The sequence below is a fragment of the Petaurus breviceps genome, unplaced genomic scaffold (genome assembly GCF_028583685.1).
Source record: "Petaurus breviceps papuanus isolate PSGF00001 unplaced genomic scaffold, PetGlider_PUasm1.0 373, whole genome shotgun sequence".
Classification (NCBI taxonomy): domain Eukaryota; kingdom Metazoa; phylum Chordata; class Mammalia; order Diprotodontia; family Petauridae; genus Petaurus; species Petaurus breviceps.
Window position 1 is genome coordinate 195,908 of NW_027186299.1, and position 21,260 is coordinate 217,167.

The 21,260-nt window shown below is 50.9% G+C and overlaps 1 long non-coding RNA gene across 2 annotated transcripts; it reads left to right on the plus strand.

The window, feature by feature from the left end:
• The first annotated feature begins 1,611 nt into the window (after nt 1-1,611).
• Nucleotides 1,612-20,985, plus strand: LOC138169753 (uncharacterized). Of its 2 annotated transcripts, none has more exons than XR_011170453.1 (4): nt 1,612-1,932; nt 18,122-18,194; nt 19,172-19,245; nt 19,885-20,985. It is a non-coding gene; the product is annotated as an uncharacterized lncRNA (long non-coding RNA). The 2 variants fall into 2 exon arrangements; XR_011170454.1 differs by lacking the exon at nt 1,612-1,932 and adding an exon at nt 16,839-16,970.
• The last annotated feature ends 275 nt before the right edge of the window (nt 20,986-21,260 follow it).

The window sequence follows — 21,260 nt, forward strand, 5'->3', positions numbered from 1 at the left end:
CCATAGGAAACTCGGAATGTCCTGAGAAACCAAAAATGCTGCGTGGACTGAGCACACGGGGCTGACCGCGAATCAACAGAAACTCAGAAGGCCAGCCTGGCACCCCAGAGGAGAGGAGGAGGTGCCTCCCTGGCCTCCCCTCCGAGGCTGGCCGGCCTCTGCACAGATCATCAGGCCCATGCTGGGTTTCTTGATTCTGCCGATCAACAGGAAAAATTAATCACTTCCTGTCCCTCTGGCCATGCGGGGCTCACCAGGCCACACAGTCCATGAATGTCAGAGCAGGGATCCAGGCCCCTCTAAATATAGTTCACAAAAACCCCTTTGAAGGCTCTTCCCACTTTGTGGCCAACCATCCATCTTCTCTCTGGCCGAGGCAGGACTCACATGCTGTATGTAGTCTGAACTGGGCCAGACTTGCTGTGACCTCCTCTCTGGGGCTCAGCTTCCAATGACTCCCTGTCCCCAGCTCAGGGGCAGTCCACTGTCTCAGCTCCAAGGTCCACTGGGGTCTGATATTTTGGGTTCTGACTCCTAAGGTCCCTCTCAGCCCCAATGTTCTGTGTCTTGGGGTTTCTCCAGCTGTCCTGGTCTGGACGCCTCAGAATTCACAAAGAAAATTCTTAGTTTTCCAAAGGAAACCAAATATACTCAGATACAGTTAAGAAAATAGTAAAGACAAACGAGTTCATGGGCCCAGGTTGGGAGCCCTTGTGCTAAGATGTCTTCTGGATCAGACCCACTTTCTGAGGTCATTTGTACCTCTGGCCCTCTCTGTTCCGTGGTCTGGAGTCCCACCCAGCTCTGCCTGATATTTCACGTTCTGTGTTCTAAGCTCCCTCCCTGCTCTGACCTTCTCAGGCTTATGGTCTAGTCTTCTTGCCCCTCTGCCCCCATGTTCTCTTCCCTCCAGGACCCTGGCCTACCAGCAGTCCCAGGCTGTGACTCCCAGCATCCTCTCTGTCTGCCCCCAAGGCGTGGAGTTTCTCTCCCTCTTCATCCCTGCCTTGGGATTGCCTGAGCTCCTTTAAGTCCCAGGTGGCATTCCCCCTTGACTGGAAGCCTTCTCCAGTGGGGAATTCCAGGGCCTTCCCTCTGTTCATGGTTTCCTATTGATCCCATGTATGCCCTGGTTTACCCATACGTGTTTGCAGGCCTGCTCCCCGTTGGGGTAAGCGCCTTGAGGGCAGGGACTGGCTCCTGCCTCTTCTCTGGTGCCTAGCGCAGTGTCCCCACACAGTGGGTGCTCAATCAATGTTGGCTTGCTTCCCTGGGTCCTCCGGCTCTGAGAGCCCACAGGAGGGTGGCCAGCAGACCGGCAGGCCCCCTCCTCCCCGCCCAGCCTTAGTCTCCCTTCTGGCTCACCCCAACCTCTTCCTGTAATTTGGAATTAGTTTTAACTGCCCCTCTGTGTTTTATTTCAAAAGCCCCGCCACAGCCTTCAGCTGGGTGGTTACCAATTAACAAAACTTTTTTCAAGTCATTAAGAATTATGTGTAATCTCTCTTTAACACTCCTTCCAATCTGGGGAGCCGAGGGGGCCTTTGAAATGCAAATGCCCCTACCTGCTGCCGCTTCGGGGCTGAGCTGGGCCTGGGAGAGCCTGGCTGATGTGGGGTGGGGGTGGAGGGCCCACTCAGGCTCCCTCCCCCTCACAGAGATCAAAGCTCATTGTTCAGCCTTGAGGTACAGAGTTTGAAAAACTCAGATTGGCAATTACCCCTCCCCTCCTCCCCCTTTAAACCAGAAGGGGTTTACTTTGCCAGGAGGCCCGGATCTGGAGGGGCCCGGGCCTAGCAGGGGCAGGCAGAGCGTAACTAGGTGGTGAGACAAGGCCTTTGAACCAAGGCACTATGCTTGGAGGATTTCGAAGAAACAACTGAGGTTAGGATCTCCTTGGCACAGGCATTACACTTAACCAGGATATATCAGGTAAGCCAGGAAGATACAGAGGCCGCACCCCAGGTAAGCCTGCCTCGGGTCCCCAGCCCCCTGCAACCTGGGGTTTCTTGCTGTGGTGGAACAAAAACTGCTTGGTACCGCTGTGACTGGGGGGATCAGACTGGGGGATCGAGGCTGATGCACCCAGATTTCCACCAAGACCTAGCCCTGAGGCTCTGAGGGCAGGCTTATGGCTCATCCACTCATTCACCCAACAAGCCCTATTTTAAGTACCTCCAAATTTAATGTAACCCTCAAGGGAAGGGAGGTTTTGGTTCTGTCTCTGCATCCCTGAGGTCAGATCAGGCTAGCAGACCCCAAATGGGTTCACTGAATTGTAGGGTCCAGTCTCTCCCAATTCTGAGGTGGCAAAATCAGCTCCATCCTCAATGAGCTCAGGACTATTTGGAGACCAGCCCCCCCCCCCACACTTGCCATCAGTTCACCGTGTCATTTTCTGCTTCCCTTCTAAGGGACTGAAATTCCCATTTCCATCATCCAGTGTTTAGCACAGTGCTCGGCACACAGAGAAGGCACTCAGGGACCACTGACTGACTGATACCCACATAAGAGAACTTGAGAGAACAGTCTTGCTTCATCGGCCAAACTCGAAGGTCGCTGAAGAGGAATTCCAGAAATAATCATACTTCTAAAATGGTGCCACTGCCCCACTGTCAGCCTCCACTCACACACACTTGCCATCAGATCCCAGCCCCCCTCCTCTGAGACTGGGGAGTGCGGGCTGCCTGCTGCCAAGGCACCCCAACTCTCAGAGCCTGTGATGCTGCAGACAGACTCAGCACGGCCTAGGGGAGGGAGATGGAATTCTGTGTCTGCCCCTGACCAGCTGTGGGACCTTGGGTATGTGGGACCTTGGGTATGTGGCCCTGCCGGGGACGCTCTTCCTGCTCACGTCCTGGCTTTGCCAAAGGCCGGCCTTTACATGACACTGGAGAGAAACCCTGGACAAAAGAGCAGGTGAGGAGGGGCGGTGTTCCCAGCCAGGGGAGCAGCACAAAGAAGGCCCTGGTCTACAGACTGAGACCTAGGGCAGAGCCATCAGGGCAGGTACAGACTGGGGTGTGAAAACTCTATTGGACCAGTAACTGAACCTCCCCGAGCCCAGCCTCAGTGTTTGCATCTCTAAGTGGGCTGGGTTGGAGGAAGCAGGAGGAAGCAGCGGCTGGGCCAGGCAGACCGCCCCCATCCTGACCATCATCTCTCCTCCGATCTTGCCGGGCACAGCCCAGAACCCTGAATGCTAGAGCCCTGGGATCCAGCCCCATGACCAAGCACCTGGGGGTGGGGGCGGGGGCTTCTGAAGGGGCTGCATCCACAGCTCTGGAAGACCTGGGAAGGAAAAATTCTGGTCACAGAGAAAGCTCTTGGCCCGTCCAGTGGTTCTGCTCACAAATGGATATGATTTTATCAGTGGAAATGATGATGACCACCTGCCCTGCTGCTACACCATGAGGACCCTGGGCTTTTCCATTTGCCTGGCAGCCGCAACCTGTCCCCAGATCATTCCCCCAAGGAATGTGAGCTCCCAGAGAGCAGGTACAGGCCCTCCAAGCCTTAGGATCATAGCTTGTACACAGTAAGTGCTTACTAAATGCTTCATTCATTCATTCATTTATTAAACAACCAATAAAAGGGACAGGTTAGATCACCCAGACTTAGAACCAAGGCAGAGGGGTAGATAGACCGACAGACATAGACAGATAGATCGACAACATACAGATTAACTAGTGTTTGAAAAATCCAAGATCATACAATTTTATGGCCGTGTCTTTAAGTGGAAAGAAGGCTAGATTTAGAATCCAAGGACCCGAGTTCAAATCCAGACTTTCCTAATCACACCTGAGTGGTCTAGGCAAGTCCCTTCACCTTCAGGGGCCAATTTTTCTAATCTGTAAAATAAGGGGGTCTGACAAGTGGGTCTTGGAGCTCCTTCTGGCTCTGAGCCTTCCATCCTATGGAATCAATGAGGAAGCAACTTACTAATTAATTAAAAATATTAGCAAATGGCTATAAAATCATGAGGAAAATACATGGTCAGGTGCAATGATCACAATATTTACCACAACAAATTTCAAATGAATAAATGATCAAAATATTTTAAATATTAAAATGATGAATCATAACCATCTTAATTACAGAGTTGTTACTTTATGAAACTGAAAACATGACCAGTGGACAAAACCCAGGTGTCCGATTGTCCATAATAAAAGACCTTCCCATGCAGTGAGCCCAGGCAGCCAGCAAGTGACCCTGCCATGGAGCTTTCCTTCCCCAGCTGGGTACAAAATGGGAAGCAGCCATCTCCAGCTTTCCTGATTGATATCTGGCTCTGGAGGACAAGGTGAGACTGGTACTCTGCACAGCCCTGCCTCACTTAAATCCAATTCATTTGCAAGACATGGCATCACCTCCCTGATGTCATGGTCCTCTTTGAGAACGAATGCCAAACAACGAAATGGAAACAGCTAAGTGGCTAGAAAGGGCAGGAAGACCTGAGTTCAAATCCAGCCTCAGACATTTACTACCTGTGACCCTGGGCAAGTCACTTAACCCTGTTTGCCTCAGTTTCCTTATCTGTAAAATGAGCTGGAGAAATGGCCAACCACGCCAGTATCTCTGCCAAGAAAATCCCAAATGGGGTCATGAAGTGTTGGACATGACTGAAAAATAGGTCCATAAATGATCATTCAAGAAGGAGGGAAGGAATTTGGATGACCTGGGAGATGAGGGAGGCCTCCAGGGCAAGGAGGGATATGAGTTGACAGGGAAGCCATCCCAGGTTCTAAGATGTGGCCTGAGAAGAGCCGAGAACTTCCTGTCTGGGGAGTGAAGAGCAAGCCTGGGGTCCCTGGCTCAGTCCACTGAGAGGGTTACTATGAGAAGAAAAGGAGGAGCTGAATTGTGAAGGATTAATGCTTTATCCTGGAGTCCATAGGGAGCCTCAGCGCTCCTGGAGCAGGGGAGGTCTGTGGGGACCTTCTGTGGATTGGGCAGGGCAGAGGACAGAATCAGGGGAACCAATACAATTGAAATAGGGGAACCTATTTCAATCATCGGGTGAGAGGGGAGCAGGTTCTGAGCTTGTGTGAAGTGGGGAGAAAGGGACAGAATTGGGGGGCAGAACACACAAGGCCCTCAAGTTCTTGGCCTTTGGGAGTGGGAGGGGAGGGAGGAGGGGGAATTGAAGATGACTAGGGAACTGTAGGAATGTGGGGGAATTGAGGGGGGGCAGCAGAATGGTGGGTCTGAGCACCTTTATTGAAAGAGTCAGGTATCAAGTATAAAAGGGAAAGAGAGTTGGGGAAAAGAATTTGTTAAGTATTTCTGATAAAAATCTGAGTCAAGGAACTGACCTAAATTTGCCAAGATGGGTAAGTGATCAGAATGAAAGGCTGGGGTGCTGGCTAGAGGAAGGAGAACTGGGGCTGTGTGAGGGGCACAGAGGGCTCCCAGCCCAGCCTGGAGGGCAGGGAAGGAGGGGGGAGGAGGGCGCTGGCCTCGCTCAGCCCCTCCCCAAAATGATCCCGCAAATGACCTCACCAATGGGGAAAGGAGGCCAGCTGGCACCCAGGGAGGGTCCATGGCAGGGCCTCCAGGCCACGGAGAAAGCTGCGGAATGAGAAAGTGAGGCAGAAGGCAAGGTGGTAAAGCCAGGAGAGGCAGAGGCAGAACTGAGAGGAGAGTCACATGGGTGGGAGAGTAGAGAATCCAGACCCCAAAGTGACCACAGGTCTGCTCAGGTCCTGTGGTCTATGACCACAGCCCCTGCCGTGGCAGCCACAGGAGGCCAAGGAAGGCAGCCACTAGCGGGGATGAAGGACACTTGGAAATGCCTTTCATTAATGCAAGAAATTGGAGTTCAAATATCTGAAATTTCACCAAATCCTAGGACTGAGGAAGGGAGGAAGGGAGGAAGGCAGGGAGGAAGGAAGGAAGGAAGGAAGGAAAGGAGGGAGGGAGAGGGAGGAAGGAAAGGAGGGAGGGAGAAAGAAAGAGAGAAAGAAGAAAAGAAAAAGAAAGGGAGGAGGAGGGAGAAGAGGGGAGGAAGAGAAGGAGGGGGAGGGGGAAGAGGAGAAGGAGGGGGAGGTCAAAGGACTGACCTGTGAGCTGTGGGGTCTGGGGAGAGGAAGGCTGGCAGAGACCATCCTGAGGACCTTCAAAGCCAATGTAGTGTCTTGGAGATGAGAGAACAGAGGGGGAAGGTTGACCTTCTGCAGGAAGCCCTCCTGATCCCCCTCATTGTTAGGGCTTCCCCTCTGTTCATTACCCCCAACTGACCTTGTCTGTAGCTGCTTAAAATGTCTCCCCCATTAGACTTTAAGCTTGTGGGCAGGGATTCGTCCTTGCCTTTCTTGTAACCCTCTCAGCACAGTGCCTGGCATACAGTAGGTGCTTAGTAGATGTTGACTTGAATTGGGAAGAGGAATTTCGCTTGCGATCCTTATCTACAGTGAACAAAGTTTTCAGCTCAATATAAAGAAAACCTTCCTAACAAAGGGTCTAGAAACAGAGTGGGAGACCTATCAGAGACCTGTGAAACCATAGGGGATGGAGTGGTATTCTCACTAGGTGCTGAGCTGCCCGCTCTTGGGGCTATGCAAGCAAAGGCTGGATGACCACATGCTGGGAGTCCCAAGAGGAGAGCTGGCTCCAGGCTCTCCCTTGGAATCATTGCTTTCCAAGCCTGGGATCCCGTGGGTTCTCTTTCCAAGTTCAGAATTCTTTCTCATTCCCAGGCATGAGTCATAATCTGAAAACCCCAGTCCTGTGAAATGAAGCTCATCCATGAATGAGATTCTGATGGCCACTTCCCCTGCTGGGCCGCCCTCCCAGCTCTCCCAGCTCAGCGGGTGTGGAGGCTCCCCAGGCAGCAGCTGGGAAGGTGTGGGTTGGGCCACTATGCCTGCCTGGGCTTGGGTTCCCTTTGAATGAGCCTTTCTGGGACAAGGCACTTATTTTAGAATTTCCAAATGTAAACACATGGTTTCCCTGGCTTTTGTGGGCATCTGTACAGATAAGGCAAGAGGGACTTTGGGACAAGCAGCAGCATTGGGCCTGGGAGAGACCTTGGAATAAGGAATCTCAGATAGAACGGACCTTAGAACATGGAATGTCAGAGCTAGAAGGGAAGGGGTAGTCAGGTACTTCAGAGCTTGGCTTAGGGATAGGGAAGCAAGGAAGGACTTTCTGCATAATCTAGTTTAAGCCCTTGATTTTGCAGATGAGGCAACTGAGGCAGGAACTCCCACAGCTCTAGAAACAGTCTCCACAAGAGCCCGGGGTCCTGGCCTCCCTCCCATTCCTTTGCCAAGCAGTGAGACCCCCTCAGTCTCCTGGATTATGGAAGGTCAAGAGCGTTAATAAGAGCAAATCAAACGTTCCTGGTTCCTTTGCCCTCTCAGTGTGACAGCCAAGGGCTTCTGAGTGAAACTGAGACCTGCGCCTGGTGACCTCTAAGGCATGGTTTTCCTTTCTTCCCCAAGTGATTTTATTCCCAATTAATGACTTTAAAGGTGTGACTGATTCATCTGAAATGTGGCACAGGAAGCTGCATGCCAACAGTCACTGGCAGACCTTGGAGTGCTGTGCTGATATCATTAATGGCAGTGAGGGACATCTTCCTCCACCCCTGGCCCCATTGCCCAGGGGCCAGGCCTTCCTTCAGAACAATCCCCCTTCCAGGCTTGCTGAGTTCAAGGGGGCCTGAAGGAGGCTCCTGGCCCTCAGCCATCTTCCTGTCCTGCAGCACAAAGCCCCTTGAGGAGACAGAAAGTCAGGGTCAAAGTGGGGTTTCCCTGGGTCTCATGATTCTATGGGGTAGGGAAGAGAAAAGCTCATTGGGGCATCTGCTGGAGAGCAGACTGCCTTCGCACAGCCTGGAGGCCCAGGCTTGACTCCCGATCATCTTATGCATTTCATTTCCCTCTTCCAGCCTCAGTTTCCCCTTCTATGAAATGACCAGGCCTGAGGTCTGGAGCCAGGTCTGCACACCAGGGCAGAGGCCCTTCCAGGGAGGCCTGGATTCTGTGGTGCTAGCGAAGGCTTGGTCTTGACAGGCCTCTCCTTGGCAGTGGCTTACCTGGGGAGCTGGCGGTCAGCCTAATTGGCAGTCCATCATCCCATCTGAGGGAACCATCCTCACTGACACCCCCCCCCCAAGACAGCTTGTCTGCACACAACCGAAGGTGGCCAAAGCATGGGGAAAAGTTGGGGAGGCCGCAGAGTTCCCCAAGGGTGCAGGGCTCTCCCAGTCAGGCAGAAGGAGGCATGGCAGGCCTCATTTCTAGTAGCTTCCCCCAAGGCCCGGCTGGGATGATTATCCCCCTTTCACAGATGTGGGCACTGAGGTCCCCCGAGGCTAGGGGACTTAATGAGACCATATGTTCAGTGCTGGAAGGCCCTCCATAGGTCATCTGGTAAAGGATGGGGCTAGTAGAGATGGAATTATCTGTCCCGCACCATACAGGATTCAGTGGGAGAACTGTGGTCTGACCCTGGGTCCTCTGAGCTCCCATCTAGGACTCTCCTGAACCCAAACACCTCTCTATTCCCTCCTAGGGTGTGCCTGCCTGAGAACTAAAACATGTCACAGGCCGTCATCTGGTCAGCACAGCGACAGGGGAAGTTAGGGGTCTGAGGGCAAGGTCATCACCAGCCTGAGGCAGAAAGGATGTCCCACAATGAGTGACCAACCCCCTGGGGCCCAGAGGAGGTTCCCACCCCCTGACAGCCTGTGCCTTTGTCTCCCCAGAGGAGGACACAGCCTCTGCACAAGCCAGAGTTGCCTGGCCAGCCTCAAGGTCCCAGGGAAGCCTTCATGACCTTAGTCCTGGGGAGACTGTGCCATCTGGGCAAGATGCTGATGAAGGCTCAGGACAGGGGATCCTTGAGTGAAAGGGAACAGCTTTGCAGGCTGGCCCACCCTCAGCCAGCATTTTGGGTTGTTGCCCACTTGGACTGTTTGTTACCAAACAAATCTTTCACCCCTGCTCCAGGGACCAGCTTCCCTGGGTCCCCCTCCCTGATTTCCTGAAGGCTGTGCCCCCAGACCCTGGACCACCTAATACAGGACCCGACCATCAACTATCAGAACTGGGAGGGCCTTGAGAACAGAGATTATCATAGTTGGGAGGTATCCAGAAACAGAGGAGCCAGACCTGACTCCGGGAGGGACCTTAGAATTCACGGTTAAGGAAACTGAGGAACAAAGGGAAGAGTGAATGGAAGACATGGGGTGTATGGCAAAGGCGCCCCTCAAGCCTGGGCTGTCCCCAGAACCCCGCCACCAGTGGAAAGACCCTCCAGTCCAGCAGCCTGTCCCTCACACTGGATGGCTCCTCCTGGGCCCCCTATCTCAGGAGGTGTCCAGGCCAGCCAAGGCTTCTTCCTCCCCTTCCCCAAGAGGCCCCCTCCTCCCCTCTCCAGAGAAAGGGCTGATGGATAAAGTGCCCAAGCTGTGGCCAGGAAGCTGAAGAATCCTAACTGAGAGACTGACTAGCCGTGCCACCCTGGGCAAATGGCTTAACTCCTCCCAGACTCAGTCTCCTCATCTGTGAGTGGTATGCCTGTCTCAGAGGGTGGCTGTGAAGACCAAGGGAGACAGTCGGTGTAAAGCGTTGGTCAAGCCTTTCAGGGCTCCACAGAAACCAGATAAATTCATAAATTACCCGCACTTGAGGGGAGCTTTGGAAGATGGCTAGGGTCAGTAGGCAGGGGTGAGGGGAAGGGCATTTGGCACTCCAGTTAGCAGGGGAAATACTGGAGGACACCTTACCCAGGGCTCTGTGGCAGCTTTGTCTGAATCTGAGCTGAGACCTGCCCTGGGGGCGATCTCTCCCCTGGACTGGGAGCCCCTGAGGGCAGGGGCTGCCTGACTGTTCTGCTGTGTTCTCAGGGCTCCCTTGGCACAATGCTTGGCACCAGGAGATGCTTTAGACATCCTTCGCCCACCCATCAGTCCACCACTCACTTCATGGTCAGCATTGCAGAGGGCAAAAAGAATAACAGCCATCTGGCCTTAGCCCCCGGCTGATGGCAAGGCAAACGCTGGTCCTGGGTGGTGGTCTGTCTCTCCTCTGAGGTCCGGCCTTTAGCTTTCTTCACCAGCAGGCATCATGGGCAGTGCCCAAGGTATAAGGCTCGTATGTCCTGGTGGTGGCACCAAGGCAAGTCACTCAGTGAAACCACTCAGTTTCCTCATCCGTAAAATGATGGAGTTAGCCTAAATCTAGGATCCCCTGATTCTGTGTCATTTCCTGGGACTTATTTGGGTCCCTGGGACCTCCAGATTCTTCCATTAATGGCTGACATTCTGATGGGCCAAACCCAGTCCAAAGCCTTTACAGGGCCAGCCTCCACTGGCACACTATTTGTGACTCGGTTTACATTACATTCTGAAGCTCTCACCATCCCTCCATGAGCTCACTGGGGTCTCAGAGGCAGCCTGGAAACTGGGCACTATTGAGATTGGCAAGGACACTGAGGCCACATGGACAGTTTCAGAGATTCAGAGAGGGGCCGGGTCCTGCCTTCTGTCACACAGCCCAAGGTGGGCACGGCAGGGATGTAGCAGTCAGATGGAGAGGGCACCTGATGCCCAGACAAAGGCTTACTCCAGCTGTTCATCCCTTGTTTCTGTGGGGGAATGGACTCAGGGGCTAGCTGGTGCTCCCGCCCTCTGCCACGCCCCTTGGCACTGTGCTCTGTCGCTGGGAGCCATGGAATGTGTCAGGTGGAGGGGAGTGGGAAGACTGGATCTGGAGTCCAGCCCCTGGTCATTTTACAGGCGGCCAGAGGACAGAGCAGGGGCTTGAACCACGTTCCTGGCTCCTTGGCCCCCCAAGTCAGTGCCCTCTCCAATGGTCAGTGGCTTGCTGTGCGAACACGGCCAAGCCTCTTCCCCTCTCTGGGCTTTGGCTTGGACCACAAGGTTTGCTCCCGATCCTGGGGTCCCCTCTGAACCCTAGCTTCATCTGTCTGTAGGCTATCCACTCCTCTAGGCAGGGGTGACGGCTGGATGGGGCAGGATGCTGAGGCTCTTAGGCTTCGGGATACAAGACCCCCTCCCCCCCGACGGAAAGATGGACTGGAAGCTTCCTCCTTCGGGAAGTCCTCCGCGGTGCCCGGGCTGGGCACAACCTCCCATTTTCGCACACCTCTGTAATAATTAACCAAGGTCGTTTTCATTGTTTCCTTGCCAATGAAAGCCTCCCTTGTGACAAAGAAGCGCCCTGAGACGCGGCTGCGGCGGCGGCGCCGGTGCGCGGTGTCTGTCCGGGCACCCGCAGCCTTTCTACCAAGAACGGCCAGGGTGCCGCGGCAGGGCCCTGGCTCTGGAGCTGGACATTCTGCTCTGCCACCTTACAGATGCGGACACCGAGGCCGGGAAGGCCGGCTGCCCGCCAGGCCGCCCGAGGCGCGTCTGTGCGGGGAGCCCTGCGGAGTTCAGGGCCCCGGGGGCGGAGGGGGAGGGGCTCTGCCTCCTCTGGCCTGATGATCTCTAAACAATGGGGGGCCGTACCCGCTTTTACTTTACACATTATGAAATCGAGGCGTCTAGGAATTGTGTCACTTGCCTAGGGTCGCACGAGGATTCTTTTAAAATTAGGGTTGTTTTTGTTTTTGAATAAGTCAAAATTCTTTTTCTCCCTCCCTCCGCCCCTGCGCCCTCCCCCAACCCCTTACGACCAAGAAAACAAAACTTCTGATACAAATGTGTCAAGTCTGACAAAGCAAACTCCCACCGGGATGGGCGCGCTCTGAGCGGGCCCCTCAGTCAGGAGGCGGGGAGGCATGCTGGGCAGAGGGGCACCGGAGGTGGGAGGAGACGGACTGCCCCGGGGCAGGGAGGGCCGGGCCAAGGCCGTTTGGGAAGGGCTTTAAATGCCCAGCAGAGAAGTTTGGGCTTCATCCTGGAAGTACTAGGGAGCCAGCAGAGTTTCTTGAGCAGAGGAGCACCGTGGTCAGAGGGGCTGTGCTTTAGAAAGATTATTTGGGTAGTTTTGTGAAAGGGTTAGATTCTAACCGTTAGAGGCCGGAGAGACAGCCGGCCGGCCGGGAGAGCAAACAGGACATTGTTGCCATAGGCCAGACCTGCCCTTGGGGGAGGGGAGGGGGGAACAAAACAAAACAAAACAAGAAACAGTTCTTTTATTAAGCACCTACTCTGTGCCGGGTCCCAAGCTGAGAGCTCTGGACACAAACACAGAGGGTAGGGGGTATGTGGGAGAATTGGAAGGAACCCTGGCTTTGGAGTCAGAGGATGTGCCTGGGATCCATGACCTCAGACAAGTCTCTGTGCCCCAGTTTTCTCATCCTTGTAGTGGGGGCATCGACCTTGAACCCAGAGCTTTGAATATGGGACTCTGGGCTCTTTCTCAGATTCTCAGAGATGGAAGAGGTGAAGCTGCCACTTCATCCTAAATGGGACAAAGGAAGTGGCCCCTAGCCCTCCACCCTGCCCCCTTTTTTTAGCCTTGGTAAGATAGCTTTATTACTATTTAACCCTAGTAACCATCAATGAACACAAACACCCAAAGAATATGGTGACGAAAAACATTTGTCCATGGAACCATAAACTTCTTTACGATTCATTTGGAGATCGTGTCAGCTTCGACCAGACAGTCAGAGGTTTGCCCTGGTCGCTGCTGAACCCTCCTTTGAACTCTTTCCTTTTTCCAGCATTCCTCAGGCATGGGTGCTATGGTGCAAGGCAGGGCGGCCCCTGCCCTCAGCTGGACTTGTTTCATGTCTCTCCTTGTTTCCCTGAATTCTTTTATGTCTATGATTTCTTATGAGGTGATCATTATTTCCTTGATACTCACAGCCATAATCTAGCCCATCCACGGTCAATAACTGAGCGCATAGACCAGTTTGTTTGTTATTTTTTGCTATTGCTAATAATGCTGCTGGGAGCAGGTTTTTTTCTAGCTAGGTAAGTCATTCCCTGCTTCTCCCCTCCCTCCCTCCCTACGCCTCAGCATCTTTAGTCAAAACTCTTGCTTATGTCATTAACCAGTTCGACTCCATGCCCTCTTCTAGCCTTGAGTACGGTGGTCCCTGTTCTGCCCCTGCTCATCCCTTTCCAAAGCCTGTTCTGGGATTGCCTTCACCATCATTCTCTGCCTCTGTGTGCACTGCTGATTGTCAGTGGAGAAAACCAGAGAGAAGCAGCTTTGGAGTCAGAATCAGGTTCATATCCTGACTTGCTGACTTTCTCTGTGTATGGCCCTGGAAAAGTCACCCATCTGTGGATTTCCTGTTTCCTCAGCTCTAAAATGAAAAAGTTAGGTTAGATGGCTGCTGAGTTCTCCACTAGCTCTAAATCTTTGATTCCAAACCACATTTCTACTTCCCTACTGATGACAAATCTGCCCAGATCTCTTAAAGCCTTAAAAACAAACATGGGTGGCTAGGTGGTTCAGTGAATAGAGCACAGGCCCTGGAGTCAGGAGGACCCCAGTTCAAATCTGGCCTCAGACACTTAACACTTACTAGCCATGTGACTCTGGGCAAGTCACTTAACCCCAATTGCCCTGCCTTCCTCCCTTCAAAAAGCAAAAAAAAAAACCAAAAACAAAAAACCCAAACCAACCAACCAACCAACCAACCAAGCAAACAAACAAACCCTTTAACTTGACCCTGCCATCCACACAAACTACCATTCTCTACCCCTTCTCCCTGTCATGGACAAACTACTAGAGAAAGCCATCTAAACTTACTGTCTTCACCTCTCATTCACTTCTCAACTCTTGGCCATGTGGTTTCTAAGCTGATCATCTCTTGCCCGAAACTGCCCTCCCCAAAATTACCAATGACCTCTTATTGGACCAACCTACAGCCTTTCTCAGTGCTCTTCCTTCTGGAGTTACCTGCCTCTTTTCCTAAACATTGTCTCCTTTCTGGGTTTTCATGACTGGGCTCTGCCTTGGTTCTTCTTCAGCCTCTCTGGCTGCCTGTTCTCAGTCTCCTTTGCTGGCCCCCATGCTAGAGTGTATCTACCTGGGTCCCCTTCCCTTCTTGCTCAGAGCTGTAACTTGTCCAAGATCATACTCCTTGAACACCATGGGTCTGCTGAGCGTCTCTTTGCAGATGCCTCCCAGACCAATCCCATCTTTCTCCTGAGCTCTAGACCCAAGTTGCTAAATGCCTAATTGACATTTTGAACTGCATGTCCCAAAGTGTCTTGAGTTCATCATGTTCAGAGCAGAACTGCTTGCCTCCTCTCCATGAGCCCTCTGGTCTTCCTCTTCCTCAGTTCCTTCTTACTGGGGAGGGCACTGCCATCTTCCCAGTCACCAGGTTACCACCCTTGCATGCCTCTTGACTTTTCCTTCTCTCACTTTACATCCATTCAGCTGATGATTTGTCTCCCTTCCACCTCCACAATGCATCACCCTCTGCTCTCCATACCTATGGTCATGAGTCCAGCTTGGGTCCTCATTACTTCTTGTCTGGACTGTGAAATGAGGGAGTGGAAAACTTAGTGTTGCAATAGCCTCTTAATCGATCTCCTGGGTCATCCAAACAAGACCCTCCCCCACTCCAGTTTGTCTTCAGTGAGGCGGACAACAGAATTTTCCTAAAGTACAAGTCCGACCATATCACCCTCACCCCATGACATCTATGTCCTAGGCATGGCGGAGTACCTGAAAGATCCTGGAAAACAGAAGAGGTGCCACAAGATTGGGGAAGAACACAGATTCCTCTTATCAAAAAAGTAAAGAAAACAAAAGTCTCAAATCTGCAGGCCAGGTAGCTTGACTGTGATTCCCGGGGAAATTCTAGCCCAGATTATTAAATAGGTGTTTAGTAAACCTCTCAAAAGGGGAGCAGTGATTCCAAAAAGTCAGCCTGATTTTCTCAAGAACCTAGCCAAACTGATTTAATTTCCCTTTTGACAAGATTATTAAATTAGTAGACAGTTAATCTCCATTTTAGCAAAACTTTTGGTCTGACTTTTATGGCGAAGACAGACAGATATGGATCAGATGATAATGTAACCTGGGCCCTAAGCCCATGTGCTTAGGACTTGCTTCATTGTTGAGACTGATTACTCAATGTTCTTTACCTGCATGAGTGTATGAGAGCTTGGAAGAGGGAGGGTCCTTGGTCCTCTGGCTTCCAGCTTCAAGAGGGAAGATACAAGGTCTAAGTTCCCTTCAGGTCCATGTTCCTGCAGGGACAGAATAACTGAGAAACTGAAACACAGAGGAGAACCAAGATAGAGCTGTGTCATGAAAGCCCAGGGAGGAGACCATGCATAGAAAGGGATAGTGACCAGCAGTGACCCTTAGTAAGGGCCTAATTAATGCTTAATCCCCCAAGTGAGGGGTTTGGAGGAGATAGCCACTGAGGGCCCGTCAAGCTCTTGCTCAGTGATTTTATGATTACTACCTCCTGTTAAATTAATCATTTAATTATTATAAAATTATTAAATTAATCATTGAATACCACATCTGTTGGTCAATAAGCAATTATTAAGCACCTACTATGTGCCCTCAGCCTTGAGCAAAGTTGCTGGGAATATAAAGAGGCAAAAACCAGTCCCTGCCCTTGAGGAGCTCACGTGGAGGGGGACAACACGGGGACAATTGTGCGCAGACAAGTTGTGGGTGGGTCACACAGGAAACGATCAGAGAGAGCGGAATGGAGGGGAAACTGGGGCAAGGAGAGACCGAAGGCAGGCCCACCCGCCAGGAGCCGCTCTGCACCAACGTGGGGAAAGCAACAGGAGAGAGGAGGGCACAGCGGAGGGATGCTCCACTATTGGGTAGGTAGGACATGGACCCAAAGATGGTGCAGCGGTGCAATCCACGAGAGGCGGTGCACAGGTGCAATCCACAAGAGGAGGTGCACAGGTGCAATCCACAAGAGGCGGTGCAGAGGTGCAATTGACCCGATGCTGTCGAGGGGAAATTGACAGGACTGGGCAACAATGTGGATGTGCCAGTGAGGGATGTGTTCAGGGTGATTTCTGGCTTGGTTCCTGGGACAGTGATAGGGAAGGAGAAGAGATGAGAGTTGCATTTGGACACTTTGTGTTTAAGATGTTTACTGGACATCCCGGTTTTTGGAGATGTGAGATTGGAGGGCAGCAGAGTTTGGAGCAGGCAAGACAGATTAAAGCATCATCAACAAACAGAGAGATGGTCATCAAATCTCTTGTTGTTGATGAACTCACCAGGTAAAAAGCCACAACCCTCTCCATCCTCCCTTTCTGCAGTTCTGAAATAAAGGATGACCTCCAAGGACCCTTCCATCACTAAAAGTCTGGAGCCCTTATTCTTCCTTCTCTTTGTGGACCAGCCAAGAGTGTTTCCTTCTCCACAATCATGATAGCTATATACTATGATCCAACTTTCTAAACATTGTTTTTTATGCCCTTTAAAAATATGCTTGAGTAGATTTTAGAGGAAAATCTTGGTCAGGTATAGGCTAGACTTAATGACTGCTAAGCTTCCTTCTAGCTTGGAGAGTCTGTGATTCGAAATATTAATCTAGTTTGAATTTAGTGTGGGGTATGTAATATGAGCCATGGAGCTAATCTGGTTTTCTCCATACTACTATACAATTTTTCCTAGTTTAAAAACATTTTTTTTGTTAGGATTTACCAGTCTATTGTATGCCTTCAGTTTCAGTTTGGGATCATATATTGTCTTCCATTAATCTTTTTTCTTTTAAAGAAAAATCCAGTGCTAATTTTTACAATTGTTAATTTACAGTCTAATCCAAGATCTGACAGTGCCAGCCCCCTTCCGCCTTTCTGTCATAATTGTACTTGGTATTTTTTCCATTTTCTATCTGTCCATATAATTTCATTATCCCTCTCTGTAATCTTGAAGTATCTTATCCATATTTTGCAGGGGTTCTCATTGTTGTTTGTGTCATGGACCTCTTTGGCTGGTGAAGCCTATGGACCCCTCCTCCATGTGAGGGGGCTCTGCTGCACGTGCAGAGAATCCCTGTTGGCTACCCTCTACTTGGAGATGCTGGGTAGCCTCAGCAAGGTGGGCGTGTGCCAGGCCCCTCTGACATAAAAAAAAATGCTTTTAAACGTGTAAGATAAAATACATAGCACTACTACGGAAATCAAATACATCGACTCACATTATCAAAATATTAAAGACAAATAAGCTGAATAACCCTAGGTTAAGAATGCCTTATTAGAAAGTTTCTTAGGATCAATCCAGCCTGTACATCTCAGAGAGGAGACCTGAGCCCAGGCTTCCTATGGCCACTGACTACACCATGCTGCTTTTGAGGAAAATCGCACTTAAAATAGGGCAGATAGGTGCCATAGTGCATAGAGCACTGGGCCTAGAGTCAGCAAGACTCCTCAGATCTGGCCTCAGGTACTTGGCAGATGTGTGACCCTAGGCAAGTCACTTAACCTTGTTTGCCTCAATTTCCTCATCTGTAAAACAGACTGTAGAAGGAAACAGCAAAGCACTACAGTGTCTTTGCCAAGAAAATCCCAAAGGGGGTCACAAAGAGTTGTTCATGACTAAACAACATCACTTAGAATAGGTTCAACACTACAAGTTAGAAAGTGGTCAGAGACACCTTGTCTGGTGCCACAAAGCCAGGATGTGTCACAGGCAGAATTTTAACCTAGATCTCTCTTCCTCAGGGCAATGCTATCTATCCCCTGTGCCTGAAGGAAAACCAAGACAAAATAAACCTTTTATTCCTCACCATTGCAGGGTTCCTCCTGCCCAGCTTGAACAGGGACTGTATTTTGTGACTTTTTCTGTATCGATTGCTGTCTTCATCAGATTTTAATTATTTTCCATACTGATACAATCATACTGATTGATTTCCTAATCATGAACCTTCCTTGTTTCAACTTCTACTTGATCGTAATGAATACTTAATTTAAAATTATTGTGGTCATTTTGCTCCTATTTTATTTCTAATATAGACATCAATACCCTTGATGATCTCCTAACCTGACCAGTTATGTGCCAGAATAGTCCGTATGATCCCTCATTCTCTTTGGGGGTATGGGGCTTGTGGGGGTATTCCCAATGCCTTGTACAATACTTTCTGCACAGTATGCAATGAGAAATACAAGTTTATTGGATTGAATTGAGTTGATTATAGGAAGGGGGATTATTTGTTCTTCCAACCCCTTCTTTTCCTTCCTCTCTCCCCCCAGGACTGATCCCACAGAACCAGGCATCTGGGCTGAACAGGGAAGGCCGGAGGAAGAGACTCAGACTTCCTACTAGGTATTCATTCCCCTCTTCTGCCCTCCAAATGCAAGTCATTGATAAACATGTGAAAAAGCCAGGACTGAGCTCTGAGAGCCCTGGGGCACCCCACTGGAGACCTCTCTTTTCAGCCTTTTCTGCTCGGCTCTGTTATTAACTTTGGGCAGCTTCCTTCCCTTGTGTAAATGCCCTCTAAGACCTTTTGTAATTCTAACACCATTTCATTCTCTCACTCACAAACTTCATTAACTGCCCTCTATGTGGTGGGCTCCTCCATTCCTAGTGGGTGGAAATGTACATTTCTGCTAAGCCAGAAGCCACAAACTCAGATAGAGATCTAGAATTGCAGATTTTTGGCCTTCCAGGACCCTTAGAGGTCATCTACTCCACCCTCCTCCTCCCTGTCTTACAGCCCAAGGTCACAGTGAGCCCTGGAGTTGGGATTTGAACTCAGCCCTTCAGACTTCAGATCCAGTGATCAAACAATGCTGCTCAAGAGAAAAGTCTTTGTTATGAAGCTATAAGGCTGCTGGGGTTGGGGGAGGGAAAAGGACTTGGGGGAAATTGAGTCCATCTAAAAAAAACACCCAAAGAATGAAAAATTATTCCGAGTGAGTGTATTTGAGAGGCACGGTGCTTTGTGGGCTTTTGGGGGAAGGGCATCCAGGGAGGCTTCCTAGGGGAAGTGGCATCGAAGGGGACTGGGGTGAGGGGCCTCTTTCAGGCCGTGGGGTTCCAGGAGGCACCTCTGGAAGGTGAGCAGAGCCAGAGAAGATAATCAGCAAGCATTTATTAAATCCCTACCGTTGGGGCAGCTAGGTGGTACAGTGGATAGATAGAGCCCTGGAATCAGGAGGACCTGAGTTCAAATTTGTCCTCAGAGTCAACAAAAAGACAGGGTCTGTGTGATCCTGGGCAAGTCACCTAACCCTGACTGCCGGGGGGGGGGGGGGCAGAGAAAAAAGAAATAAACATCAATTCCTACTGTTTACCAGGGTGCCATCAAGGCCAGGAATATGGAATGGAATCATCGGGCAGTGAGGGGTCCTGGGCAGAGGAGTCACTTGGGGTAAGTTAGAGGGAGGGGCCTTGGAGGTCACCTAGTCCAGCTCCTCATTTAATAAGAGGCCTGGTCACAGTGTGTGATCACTTGGAAAGATGGGCATGTTGAGCCTGGCAGACTCCGTGGAGGTGTGAGAGCTGTGGTCCAGGGTGGCCCCCCTAAAAGCAGAGCCCTGGGGGCAGGGGGAAACATGGACAAAATGCAAGATTAAGCTCAATGTGGCAACAATGTAAAAATGTCCTGATAACAGGAGCTTTTCAGGGTCTTCAAACAGAGACCCCATGAGCCCTGGTGGGCCAAGCATAGAGGATGCCGCCTGAGGCCTCCTCCCATTTCAAATTCTGTAATTCTGTGAGAGGGGAGAGAGGGTTCTCTAGTAGGCAGCACAGCATAGGCAAAAGCATAGCAGTGAGACCAATACCACATGTGGGAGAATGTCTAGACTCACCTCGTTATTTGCATTCATGTGTGAATGCACAAACACATAAAGACTATCTGGACCTTAAAAAATTCTTATTTTGTAACTCCAAAAAAGCCAAAAAACGGGCGTCTCTAAACACAACAACACAAGTAAAGCTGAATCTCTTTTCCATACTGCCTGCTTAAAAACAAAAGTCTGAACTAAATTCTCCCTATGTCTTGCAGAGATTCCCAGCTGGTCTGTTGGGCCTTCCTTGGTCATCTGACCTTCCTTCTGAAAAGATGTGTCTGTGGTGGCATCGCCGTCACTATTTACCAACTCCACCCCCTCCTGTCCAATTCAGAGCTGGAAGAAAAGAAAAACCCTGCCATCGAGGCAAAAGAAACCCTGCTGCTTGGCACCTGGAATCCCTCAGGCTTCTCAGGCTTCCTGACTGGGCCTCTGGAGAGAGCCGTGGCCATCACTGTCCAGCTCCGAGTCTGGAGTCTTTCAGAGTGGGCGCTTCTGAATGTGGTGGCTGTGCCCATGGAGTGAGGCAGAAAGGTTTTGCCAGACAGGTTTTCCCTTGGCCTGAGAGGGAGGAAACCTTGACTCAATTAAAGTTTACTTGCTGACTGTTCACAAGGCCCCGAAAAGTGCAGGGGGGTCAGTGAGCCAGGATCCCAGATGCCCAGGGATATAGCAAACCCCCAAATGACTATGATGCTTCAAAACAGAAAAAAGATCTTGGATGTGTGGGAGGACACAGCCCAGGCCAGTGGCGGAGGCTAGGGCAAGGTGCTGGCATTCTCTGGGACTGGTTCTTCCTCTGGGAGAGGCCCTTCTGTGATTCTAAAATCTAGTGGGAACCTAGGAGGGGTCTGGTGCCTGTCAGGCCTCTCCCCACTGGGTAGCCTAGAGCTGGTCTGCACCAAGAGAGCTAGAGAGGAAGAGCTTTCTAATCTTCGATTTACAAATGTAAGGTGTGTTCTTTATCTGAGCCATTGAAAAATCCCAGAGGCCAGGAAGTGTCCAGAGCAGGCCCTCCCCAGAGGTGGGAGGGGAGGATGGTCTGGCCTGAAGGAGAGAAGGAAACTCCTCAGGCCCACAAGTTATGGACAGCTGGGGTCCCTGAGGCCAGGCCCCCTTTTTGACAGAAATGGAAACTGAGGCACCCCAAAGGGGGAGGGACCTGCAGAAGGTCACACAGGGTGGAAGGCCCAGAACCTTCCAGCACCTAGAGAGAGAACCCCAAGTTTCAGAGCTGGGAGGGAAGTAAGAAGCCTATTTATATGGCCATAAAGCTTACCACAAAGCATTTTACATACTTTATCTCATTTGAACCTGGCCACAGCCTGGGGAGGAAGATGCTATCATCCCCATTTGGCCAAAGAAGAACTCAAGGTTTGGGGGAAGGGAGGCTCTTGGCTCTGGGCATCCATCCCACAGCCCTTTGAGGTGGGCTTGAATCAGGGCATCTAAACTCTCAATCCAGCACTATCTACCACCCCACCAAGGCAGAAAAAGGAGACCTCCTAGAACTCAAGATAAGTGAGGAGCACAGGGCAGAGAACATTAGAGCTTAGAACAAAGGGGGGGGGGGATCATTTTAGTTCAGCCC